We start from the raw sequence: 13,308 nt of genomic DNA on the forward strand, positions 1-13,308 counted from the left end.
ACTCCATCCGCATCGTTCGTACGCATCGGATTGAATGCTCTTTCGGGGATCCTCGTCGGCATTGCCGATGTCCGGTGCGTACGACGCGGTCAAATGCGCGCAGACCCATTTGAAATAATGTAAAGAATACTAAAATCCGATGCGTACGATGCGTGCCGTCCGTACGATGAGAACAAGTGTGCGCCTACCTTAATACGGTAGGCTGCGAGACTACCCCTTTCCATTGGGAACTGATGGGGCTAAGAGTATGAAGTGTGCATGTGCGTGTGCTTGCTTTGTCTGAGTCATCCCATGTGGGATTGCTGGCTTAGTGTGTGTGTGTGTGTGTGTATATGTGTATATATATATATATATATATATATATATATATATATATATATATATATATATATATATATATATATATATATATAGAGAGAGAGAGAGAGAGAGAGAGAGAGAGAGAGAGAGAGAGAGAGAGGTGTATATGTAAGATAATGAATAAAAACATCTAGTCAGTTTTTGTAAGGATGTTTGTTAAACCTGAGACTTCCTACAAATGAAGGAGATACAAGCTTAGTATTCTGCTATGGCAAGAGGTATCTCACTATTAATTTCACGTCAAAGTTTGAGTTGTTTCTCCTTGTCTACAAACTTCTTACTGGTTATACTTCTTAAGTAATATGTAATTTGTATGCATTTTAACATTCCAGTACACATTATCACTTGTGTCCAGATGGAAGGCACAGCTCGGCATGGTACGGTGGTTGTGCCACACTGTTGAGTATAATGGTTCATAGCGAAGCTTATCATTGGTTCTCTCTCTCTCTCTTTCTCTCTCTCTCTTTGCTAATCAAGCAAGCATGGTGGCTTAGAGACGTGAGGGAATCACACTGCCCACTGCCTAGCAGAATCTGGAGACAGAAAAGTTCTAGTGATGAAGATAGAGAAGTGGCGGACAGGTTGTAGTGGAGAATTAACACTGGTTTAACTGGAGTAATGGAATGAATGCGTTTCGGGTTTTCTGTTTCATCATTCTATAATTTAGTTAACTTAATTATATTGCGGGAAAGAGAAGATAACGACTAGATTTTCATATACAGCATGTAGAATGGAGTGGCGAATGAAGAAGAAAAAAAAAAAAAAATGGCGATATATGTATTCCCGTGACATTTTGAAAGTGACCGATTACGCACTGCAGAGCCACAGTAATCCCACGGCACGTTATCCGCCGCCATTATTGCTGTGTGGTGGACTGGTGGTGGCAGACCGGCAGGAACGGACTGAAAAGCTTAGGTCATGCTGCTGCGGAAGTGTTTCATTTGGTGGTCTTTTGCAATACCATTCCTCGGGTGAGTGTTAGAACGGAAGTCACTGTTTATTTCGTGTTTGATAGTGGTTATAACGCATGCATGGTTACTAATTTATCTGACTCCCACCTCTCTCTCTCTCTCTCTCTCTCTCTCTCTCTCTCAGCACTGTTACTGGCACAGTTTTCATGCATCACGGTGAGTTGTTCTAAGTGATATTTACAGACAAATCTCCCCAGACAGTATCAATATCAGGAACCGTTCATGAGGAGTCGAGGATCACGCTGCCATACTTCCTCCTGGCTTGCTGCCACGCACGCATCTCTTCATTGCTTTCAATTTGTGTACACATACGGTACTATTTAACCTTTACATGTGTTTGTAAATAAACACCAGTGGCTAAGACCGTACTACAAGAAACATGGAGGATTGTAGGGGCGTGCTATTGGTGTAAAGGTTGTAGGTAAGGTTTGCGGAGAACAGTGGTTAATGGGAACCCCACCTGCCATATTCTGACGCTGTCTGATCCCCCACACCATGGTATACAATTGTGAAACCAAGGCATTCAAAGTTTCACTTCAGCCTGGTGTTAATCGACTTTCCACGTCAGTATGAACCTTGAAATAGTTATATTCTCAAGTGTTTAGGCGTCTCATGCTCACTTCTTTGAACCCGTACACGGTTAAAAGCTTGTTATACATGGATGGACGAGTGGATAGGTGGATGGATATATGTATAAATGGATAAGCGGATAAATGGATGGATGGATATATGTATGAATGGATAAGCGGATAGATGGATTAATGGCTAGATGAGTGGGCTCTTTCCCAGCCTTGTTACTGGTTTATTTTCTTCTATTCTTTCGCATATACCTTAAGATATGCCAAAAAATATAGATATAAAGGGCAAGGGGGGAGGGAGGAGAGACGTGACTCCATCCTTAAGGGGGGTTCCAGGGGGAGCGAGGGCCCCCAGGTGGGGGAGGTCCAGGTGTTGTGGCGAAGCCCCCAAGATTAGGCTAGGTTTTATATAAAACGTTTCTTAACCTAATTGGGTGGATTCTCCAGTTGGACATCATCCCTCTTAAGGATTAATCTATCATTACCTAAACTAACTAGGGAGCTTCACCCCTCTTAGAACCTGCTTAAGTACAGGGGCATGCCTGCCCCACCTTTTATTTACATTTTAGGTGTATCTAAAGTTATATGCAAAAGAATACTAGAGAAAAGACCAGTAATAAGGCTGGGAAAGGACTCTAGAAAATTATTGATATATTGATGCATGGATGGATCAGTAAATGCATTATTGGGTAGATGTATGGATGAATGAGTGGGTAGATGGATGGATGGGTGCATGAGTGGAAGAATGGATGAATGGATAATTGAGTGGATGGATGATAGATGACTGGATAGATGGATGGATGTGGGAGTGGGTGGATGGATGGATGGATGGGTAGATAGATTGTTTCAGGGTGTAAAAGATGACTGTTAATGATGGCAAAGTGATCCACGTAAGAATTTGAGAGTATGCACTTCACAGATTGATGCATTGCAAGGTCTCGGGGTAAAATAATCTTGAGAGTTAAGACTGTTGACTGCTCAAGTGGTGGTCTCTGATGTCTTGGAGTAAAATAATAATAATCTCGAGAGTTAAGACTGATGACTGCTCAAGTGGTGATCTGTGATATGACTTGAATGATAAACTCCGACTGGAATGACTGCTCCTGAATGACTGATTTGAATGCTCTAGCTTGAATCTCTTGACTCTCTCAAATGTACAATTCAGTGCTATTTATGCAGATGTGCTGACTCAAGATCAAAAGGAAACTGACCAATAGTGGAGTTGAAAAGATTGTCATTGATGTCAATCATAGAGCTAAAACTAAAGTAATTGGGTCAATCACAGATCATCTGACCAGTGACAGAATTTTACAGTGGCAGACATCAAAGAGCATGACATGGAGATGGAAAGATTATCATGACCATATGTGATAATTCAGGGGAGGAAAGGGAAAGGAATGAAAGGAACGTGTTGGTATAGGTGTTTTGTCAATGGACACTTGGTGAGGGGCAAGTGAGGTGTTGATCTGTGTTACATTCCCCTGTGATGTAGTACGTAGCAGTAAGGACAGCAGAGACTCAACCAAGTAGAAACGTACTGAATATAATATATATATATATATATATATATATATATATATATATATATATATATATATATATATATATATATATATATATATATATAATCAAAAACCAAGGTTCCACTGTATATATATATATATATATATATATATATATATATATATATATATATATATATATATATATATATATATATATATATATATATATATATATATATATTAAAAAACCAAGGTTCCAATATATATATCGCTACCTCATTGCAAGAGGGTCGTAACTCCAAATTCCTGATTTTTCAGGAGACGCATTTGAAAGTTGCTAAGTCCTATGAATTTGATCATGTTTCACAAAACAACAAAACTTACCATCTTTATTAGGTGAATATGGCTCCTCATTAGTATTAACTAAACAAAAGAACACTTTGTTCCTTTAGATGCATTTTATAGGGATTTTTATTTTTATTTTCTGACTTACGACGCTTTATCAATGAAAATTTAAAATTTTAGGTGTTGTAACTTATTTTAGGTCTTTTTTGACACAAAAAATACTACAAATGTATGATTCCAGTTTATTATAAAACTAAATATTCCTTACAAAAAGAACAGTATTTATCCATTCAGTAACAAAACAAATTGAAATAAATCATAAATGCTGTGTACCTATTCAGAAATATATTATACCATTATATTCTGTTGTTATTCTTCCAACAAAATGCATACCAAGAAAAAAAAAAGTAAAAAAAAAAAAAAAAAAGTTTTTTTTCTTTCAAATCAATTGGTTCAGCCACATAAAGCAAACAATTTCCTTCAAATTAATGAAATCTTTCAAATAGATAGGTTTAAATTACATGAAGCAAGTATTTCCTTTAAATTTTTGTTACCCTTGGCCGTAACTCAGTTATAAAAAAAAAATGAATGATAAGTATTACATCTTTGTGACCAATTAAGCATCAAAATTAGGTAATGTTGTTAAAAAAGTCCGAATAGGGACGTGGGATTAAGCCTTTTTCACAGAGTTCTTTAAGATCTTTTTTCTTATTTTCGCTTAGGGGAATTTTCTCTGAGTAACACTGCAAGAGATCTGTGGCAACCTTTGGTTTTCTGATCAATAGAACACGTTTGAATTCATCACTGTATGAATATTTCACTAAGACTGAGGCTGGACATTGCTTTTCAAACTTCATGACTTTGATTTCACTTAATCTTAAATCTTTGACATTGATTGCTCCCATTTGTGTAGTAAGAGACTTCACATTTTTAAAGTCATCATACTGCATTACGCGAACTTGGAACGGCTGGCCTGTTTTCTTTGCAGAGCGAATCGCAGTGACAAGGGTTTCAGGAACGAATATTGGTCCCCCTTTCTTCAGTCTCCTTATTTGTTTTTCAATCAGAGAATGCGCAGAGTCGCCTTCATTCTGTGTGTGGCCTTTTATCAGATATTTATGGGTGATTGACTTAACAGGCAAATTAGTGACAACATACAAATACAATGCAAGCATAAATTTGTTTTTTTGTTGCCCAGCACAGTTATCAGAATAGAAAATTATTTCAATGTTGTCTTCTCCTTGATTCTTATCACATAATTCTTTAATATAACTTAGGATGCAAGAGCCTATTTCATTCACTCCTCTATTACCATTTGTTTCATCCCAAAGAAAACAGTCACATTCATTAGTCTTGATATCATAAATTGTGAAATTTAGGACATTAAATTTTGATTTGTAATAGAAGGTGGATACATCACCTTGTGGAAGTTGCAGTACGGCTTGTAGATCATACACAGCAACTATAGCATTTCCTTCAGTTTTATCTTGCTTCTTCTCTTCCCTTGAAAGTACCTTTTCACATTGATGTGTGTCATACTTTTCTTTTAAGTTTTCCTTAGCTTCCCCATCTGCATTATTGAACAACACACACAAGTCACACTGATCTTTCTTAGGAGCAAAGAAAGCGATATTGTACTCATTCTGAAAAATATTGTAGAACATTGAGTAAGTTGCATAGGGCTTCTTCTTATCTTTACATTCTTGGACATAATCCCTATGAATGTCTGCCAGGCTTCGAGACCCACAAATGTATTCCCTAGCTGTCCGTGCCCTGGTGTAGTGACTTTCGATTCTAGGAATTCCTTCTATGTGAGCTCTAACTCCTTCTTTGATTTGTGGATCAAGCGTAGGATGGTTTTTATGTTTTCCTCTGTTATCTACTTCAGACACCAATCCTGCTGCTCTCTTCTGTTTAGTTAATGCTGTCCTAGTAACCCTATCATTTATGTCAAGAGTATTGAGGAAAAATGTTTTGCAGACTCTTGTTAATGTACCATCAACTGGGAAGGAATACCAAATGTTGTTTCCCCTTGGTCCACGCTGTCTTTTTTCCCTTATGCATCTGTAAATTGGCTTTACTTCCTTTGTACATTTTGCTATGTATTCTCTTTGAAGGTCAATATCCCCTAGGTTCCAGGGTTCATTTGACGTCCATCGTTCTTATCATCAGGTTCTGCGGTGAAAAATAACATGTATTTAGTTAAATTGCATAGAAACTAGCATGCTTGATAAGATAATAGAAATTCTTTAGGCCTAACCTAATATATAGGAAGATGGCATGATAGTCCTAATAGCCTAGCCATGATAAAAACTTGAGGAAATGGGTAAAAGTTGAAAATGCGGGTGCAAAAATTTTTAGGTCACTACCCTAACCTTAATATATCGTTTAACCTGGTCCTTCCAACCCTCCTATTTTAGAGTGTATTTCCTAGCCTGGCAGGGGCCAATCTGGGCCCTATTCCTAGCCTGTCACGGGCTAATATATTTTTGCCCATGATATTAAGTGTAGCCAGTGTGGGCTAGGCCTCGGCTTAGCCTAATGTCTAGGATGATGATAGGCCTAATAGCCTAGCCTATAACAAAAAACTTGAGGAAATGGGTATAAGTTAAGAATGCGGGGTAAATTTTTAATTTGTAGGTCACTACCCTAACCTTAATATACCACCTAACCTGGTCCTCCCATCCATCCCATTTTAGACTGTATTTCCTGGCCTGGCAGGGGCCAATCCGGGCCCTGTTCCTAGACTGGCAGTGGCCAGTCTAGGCTATTCCCTACTCCAAGACTGTTTGGAGCCAGACCATGCTATAAGCCCCACACTCTTAACCATTACAAAGGAAGGCATCACTCACCTGATACCGATCCGTCTTTCTCACTAGCCTGTTCCAATTTTGTTCTTCTTTGCAATGCCATTTGCACACATTTCAATCCACGGGACATCATTAATTAATCATGAGTAAATTCTGAAAAGCAATGTAGTAATTGAAAATGACTGCAATGTTTTGTATCTAAACTGACATTTGTTATGTTACAACAAGGACAATTGCGTTTTTGATAAGACATTTTTCTGCAACACAGCTGCAATTCATTGTAAGATATTGTTACTAAATTGGTGGTTTTGGTGGTTTTGTAGTTAAAGAGACGCAAGTCATATTATATCAAGTGTTTTCTCGGACTTTTTGTTCAATATTGTCACATTTTGTTTTACCACACACTTTTCTATTAAAATTTTTGTACAAGAAAGACACAATTTGATTTATCACGTCAAGTCACTTTAAGAAATTATTATTTTTCACTGCTAGAAAGCCTTAACTAGAAATAGAACACCACTTGTGTGCTCTCACTTTAGTTGTAAAAGAGTCGTAAAACCTACTTACAACAGTCATGAACAAAATTCGAGAGATGTTACCTCAACGACTGCCATAGTAACACTGACTACGACACTGTTGCCACAACCCTCAGAGATATTTTGATGTTCACTAAAAATCTTCTTAGTGCCATCTCTCGGCCGCTAATTCACCTAGATTTACGACTCTTTTACCAAAAGATGCAGAATCAATTCGGCAATCTTGTACACCATATAACTCAAAACTAGCAAATTTGGAGTTACGACCCTCTTGCAATGAGGTAGCGATATATATTCAGTGGAACCTCAGTTTTTGAACTTAATTCTTTCCTGAATGCCATTCAAAATTTGAAGTGTTCAAAAACTGAAACTGTTTTCCCCATAGGAATCAATGTAAAATAAATTAATCTGTTCTCAGACATTGGTCCACCATGTCTTAGCGGGTAATGACTGACACTCCTACTGCTAAGATAGCTGCTCCACAGCATCTCCAGCTTAGAAGTTTTTTTTTATCCAGAAAGGATGTATTGAATGAACTCAGTGACATAGAACTCATAAAAAGATATTGTTTAGATCATGCAAGCATTCTCTTTGTCACCGATCAAGTGAGGGAACCCTTACGGAGTGACACAGAGGAGCAACCCACTCATTGCCAAAATGAAGGTGATCATAACACATAGACATCTTGCTGCTGGGAAAAGCTACTGGGAAAATGCAGTTGTGTAGTACTGATGGTGTTGTGGGCCATAGAGAGAGCCACAGGAGTCTCAGGATTACTCCAGAGTGCCGAATCTTGTTTTGTTTAAATCAAGGAACTTCTTCATCGGGATCACATTTAACTTATTTCAAAGACTGAATTACTGTCCAACCCTCTATGTCTTTCAAGAACATAAAAGCATAAGAAATAAGGGAAGTTGCAAGAAGCCACCAGGCTTACATGTGGCAGTCCCTGTATGAAATATACCTACCTACTTCCACCTATCATCTCCATCCATAAATCCATCTAATCTCTTAAAGCTCCCTAATGTCGTAGCACTAACAACTAGATTACTGAGTCTGTTCTGTTCATCTACCACTCTATTTGAGAACCAATTTCTATCTGTTTCTTAAACCTAAATTTTTCAAGTTTGAAAATGTTATTTATTGTTCTGTCCTGGTTGCTTATCCTAAGAATTTTGCATACGTCCCCTTTGTTATAACCTTTATACCACTTAAAGGTCCCCTCTTAACTTATGTCTCTCTAAAGAATGTAAATTTGACAGTTTTAATCTCGCCTCATAAGAAATTCTCCTCATCCCCTGTATCTTTTAGTCATTCTCCTTTGTACTGATTCTAATAGACCTATATCCTTCCTGTAATGTGGGGACCAGAACTGCAGAGCAGTTATAAATATATAAATATATAAAAATATATAAAAAGAAAGGAAATATTTATAGAAATTATAAATTAGTAATAAATGGTAGCTCTCACTACGTCTTGTAGTATTTGAAATCAAGTAACTTTGTTCAAAACCAAATTATGGTATGGCAGCTGAAGCAATTATGAGTTAAAATTTTTGTTAGAAATCTGAGTTGTTTGGAAAGGGAGATGTTTGGTAATTGAGGTTCCACTGTATATACATATTAATAAATGTTACGACTGATACAAGATGGATGGATGGGGGAGTGGATAGATGGATGGATGAATGAATAGATAGATAGATAGATGGATGGATGGATGGATGGATGGATGTTTGAGTGGTGTGGGAGGAATGAGGAAATGGGGGGGAGGAGTAGAAAGAGCTAGAGGGGGAGAGGGCATGAGCAAAAAAGTATATGTTTCTTACTGTTTTGTCTTTCATCCTTTTTTAAGTTGATTTTTTAGTGATGTTTTTAGTTGCTCCTTGTAACTATGGTTGCTCTGCCACACTGGAATGGGATAAGGTTAAGGAGATTTTTATAATTTGGGATGATAGGAAACCATGATGTTGAAAATTCCTTCATAACTTGTGTCTACTGAGGATTGTGCTTGGAGCTGTGTTCAGGATTGTTCAAACCAAGTGCTGTGTAGTATTAAATATACAGTGCAGTACAGTAATGGGGTCTATAAAGTATGCAGGGAAAGGTTCTATAGTATGCTGTGGGTCTCTGAAATGAGGCTCTATTTGTTACACTTTATGTTGTTTTCTTTTACATAATCAAATGTACTTAGATGGAAGTTATCTCTGACTAAAAACATCAAAACCAATCTGTAAACAATAAAAAAATCATAAAAAAAAAATGCTCTAAAACTTACAAAATCTGAATATGTAGCTGTAACAATCTGTGTTTTCACCCTGAAAGGAAGGGCAATTCCTGCTATTGTGATAATTTGCTCTGTATAGTTCAATGACTTTTGTTTCAAGTTTTTTGTTGACACAAAAAACACTGAAATCCACCATTGAATGGAAGTGTTAGACAATTTTGAAAACTTTTCTTTCAACATGATTTTCTCAAAACTGAAAATGGCCAGTCACTCACTCCTTTTACACTACACCTCACATCACTTAAGGTAGGCACATATCCCATGTTCCAGAATGCAGAACAAAACTTCACTGGTCTTGTGTGTGTGTGTGTGTGTGTGTGTGTGTGTGTGTGTGTGTGTGTGTGTGTGTGTGTGTGTGTGTGTGTGTGTGTGTGTGTGTTGTTTAGAGTAGTGACATGTCAGGTGTGTGACACAGTATTCCTCAGATTAGGGGATTATCCTGTCTGCTTTAGTTACTATAAAGCGAATAGGATCATGAAGTGTATTTTTGTATCAACTTCAGCCCCCTCTGCCTTTACTAGAAGAGAAAAGGACTGGGGAATGGGTGCTGTTAACACTTTTACCTTCAGTTTGACACTTTGAGCCTTCACCACCATCTTCCATTGTACCTTGGTAAAATTGTCACTGATTCTTGTAGATCATGGCCTGGAATGGAACCACAAGGGACATCATCACAGCCTGTAGCATCAGACCCAACAACAGAGGAATAAATGCTCTAGGCAGTACAACCACCAGCAGAGGTTTGCCCATCTGCCATGGTCATGACAGTTCATCCTGTGTGATCTGTGGTGAAAGCCTGTCACAGCAAATTTATCCTGTCTTAAGATGAGTTTCTCATTGTTTCCATGATGCTTCATCCTTGCTATCTTATGGTGCTGTAAGTTAACAACTAAGGTAAGGAGCCACAAGTCTGATTTATCATGTACTTTTATTTATTCATTTTTTGCCCTCTTCAGTGCTGTATTGCTGCTGTAATAAGTCTTGTGGGGGATTGGATTCTTGGTGGCCAATCACAGACTCTGTCCCTGTTGGGTCTTAGGGAACCTTGACTAATCACAATTCATAAATCATTATCAGCAGAATGTACCCATTTGAGCTTGTTTCATAAGATCATCCCTTTAATGTTACCTATCTTATGTTTGTCATTATTTGTGCATTATTATTAGGGCTGGAACTCCCCCCACCATTTTTTAATTTTTAAAATTTTATCAAACCAACTTTTTTTTTATTTTGGGGTTTTGTCTTTTTTGTTTATTCCTTATATTTGTGTAGAACAATGCAACTTTAATCTTGATTATGATAACTGTTTCTTTAACATTTCATGTGAAGGAGGGGGGCCCTACTCTCAAAGGAGCATCGGAGTTGGAAGTGGTTGGAAGGAGACATGGAAGACTGAAAACCTGGTGTGTGGCAGAATGCATATGAAGGCTGAACATCAGAGACTGTTTATGACTGCAGAAACAGAATCTTAAGCTGTCCAACCTTGTAAAGGAAAATAAGAACTAAAATTGGAGAAGGTGGTGATACAAGGTTTTCACACAGTGCCACCATGATGGCACCAAGTATATATATATTATATATAAAAAAAAAAAAAAAAAAAAAAAAAAAAAAAAAAGGTGGTGCTAGCATGGGGATGTGAAAATTCTTGACTACACAAGCTTGGCTGCCACACACAAAATGTCATTCCTTGCTGCCACATACTTGGTAATAGTGCCAGATGTGGCCACATGAGTCACTTAACATATGGTGGTGTAACCTTGGTGGCATTGTGTGAAGAGACCCTTATGGTTACACTCAAACGTAATGATCTTGGGGGACACTGGTTTAAGTCTTGCCAGAAGCTGGTCATTTTTAAGTTGTTGATTGGCTGAAAAATATTCACCTGCTTTCTGTTAACCGTCTTCAATTGGAACTACACTTGGAGACTGCTTTCTGTCAACCCTGTCTTCATTTGGAACTGCACTGGGAAAGCTTTTGGGGGTAGCAAGAGTCTGCAGAGATGTCACTAAAATACTACCTGCACCAGCACAAGTCCATCTAAGACTTGCTAATGATATATTTGCAGCTGAAATGCTGACTAGTGCTTTAGTTGATATTAGGAAGTACTTTTTTTTGTTTAGGCTAGAGTGAGAGTGGATACAAATTTACTATGGTCATGTGTGTAGTAATGGAGGATATAATGTTCAGCTATTTCTTTTTGCCCTGTATTATTTTGGTTGTGGGCCTTACCCTGATGTTTCATAGTTTCTTTAACTGCCCCCCCCCCCCCCCCCTCTCTCTCTCTCTCTCTCTCTCTCTCTCTCTCTCTCTCTCTCTCTCTCTCTCTCTCTCTCTCTCTCTCAGCCCATAGACCCACAGTATGTTCCCCCACAGTATGTTTATTAATCACAGTCAATACCCACTGTCCCTTACATTTTTATACTCATGTACACAGAGCACTTCATTCTCCTTGTATTGTATTAAACAAACCTGACATCCTCTTGTACCACAGCAACAATAAAATGTTTATCAAAACCATCAGTTATTTGGAATGCAAGTGTCAGCCTCCTGAATTGGGGTTATCTTAGTGATTGTGGTTGTCTTAATTAAGCTCTATACCATCAGCTTAGGAAAGAACTGTCATATTCACTTTCCAGGTCACAAGACTGGATTCAATGGCAATAAACCTGAGCTTCCTTCCCAGTCCTTGATTCTTCTTGACAATGTCTTAGCTAATGTCTTTGGCCTAGTTCTCTGTGAAGTTTCTCTCCTGAGGACTTGTATACGAATTTGGAGTCATGAAGAACCTCAGTCATGGTCTTGGGGAAACTCCTCAATACCACCAAACTCTTGAGCTGCCATGTATCTGCTATCATGCCCCCATCAGCTGTTCTCTGGGTTTGTGAAGGTGTGAACAAGATCCATGGTGTTTCTCAGAACCACTCCATAGTGCTGCTGCTAATGCCCTCCTCCAGGGTAAGGGCAGGTGATTCCCCTACAAGGTCAATTAGACTGCTGTTGCCAATGGAATGGAGAACTCATCAGTGTGGCTATAATCTGTGTTGCAATTGTCACTGATACCATTATAAGGTGCTGGCCTGCACCTGAAACTTGTTTTCATGTATAAGAGAAGGAAAATATTCTTAATAAGTTGGATCATACATAAATAACTGGTACACATATCAACATAAATTTAACAACAATATCTGAAACTTTAAAGCTTTGGATGAAGAATTAGCCCCCTGAAGACACGCACACTGACCACCCTTGTGCGAGGGCAGAGAGCTCTGCACATCTGGGTGTGATGTTGGCACTGGCTTATCCTCACTATGCCATAATAATAGACCCCATCCCTTTTCCAACATCTGGTAAGGCCCATTAATGAGAACAGAGGTGGCTAAATCTTTCCCAGAAGCTGTAAGGGTTTTTCCATATTTATGCATTCACAATTGCTCTCCATTCATTCCTATCATGTGCAACCATTCTTGTTCCACAAACATTCCTCTTACATCTAATTTTCTCTTCACATTGTTCATCCATCCCATTTGAGGTCTTTCCTTCAGTCTTGTAGCTCTAAAATCTGGTGAGTGCCTGTCTCCTAGACAAGTTGAAGAATGAACATAAAAATATATATTATATGCATGTGGACAGTTACCCATTATGATGGAGCACACACACACTGTACAAATATATAAAAATCAACTTGCCACTGCAGGGCTGCTGTCATCAAGATTGCTAAACTGAAAATTAGTTACTATGTAAGGTTAGACATGGCTTGGGCAACACCCTCTTCCTTCATACCTGCATGGTGAACAGCCAGTGGTGAACAGGTGGTACAGCCCAACAATGTGCCTTAATCTTCAGTGAGGTGTGACACTGCATGTCCTGGAAGAGAGACAGAAGAAAAGTGTTTATTTGTGTGTTTGTATGTATGTGTTTGG

General features: G+C 38.3%; 1 long non-coding RNA gene across 2 annotated transcripts; it reads left to right on the forward strand.

Moving 5' to 3' along the window:
* The first annotated feature begins 685 nt into the window (after positions 1 to 685).
* On the forward strand, positions 686 to 11,903 carry LOC135095010 (uncharacterized). Of its 2 annotated transcripts, none has more exons than XR_010264023.1 (3): positions 686 to 1,331; positions 10,026 to 10,282; positions 10,718 to 11,903. It is a non-coding gene; the product is annotated as an uncharacterized LOC135095010 (long non-coding RNA). The 2 variants fall into 2 exon arrangements; XR_010264024.1 differs by having other exon boundaries at positions 755 to 1,331; positions 10,026 to 10,128.
* The last annotated feature ends 1,405 nt before the right edge of the window (positions 11,904 to 13,308 follow it).

The sequence above is a fragment of the Scylla paramamosain genome, chromosome 3 (assembly GCF_035594125.1).
Source record: "Scylla paramamosain isolate STU-SP2022 chromosome 3, ASM3559412v1, whole genome shotgun sequence".
NCBI lineage: Eukaryota > Metazoa > Arthropoda > Malacostraca > Decapoda > Portunidae > Scylla > Scylla paramamosain.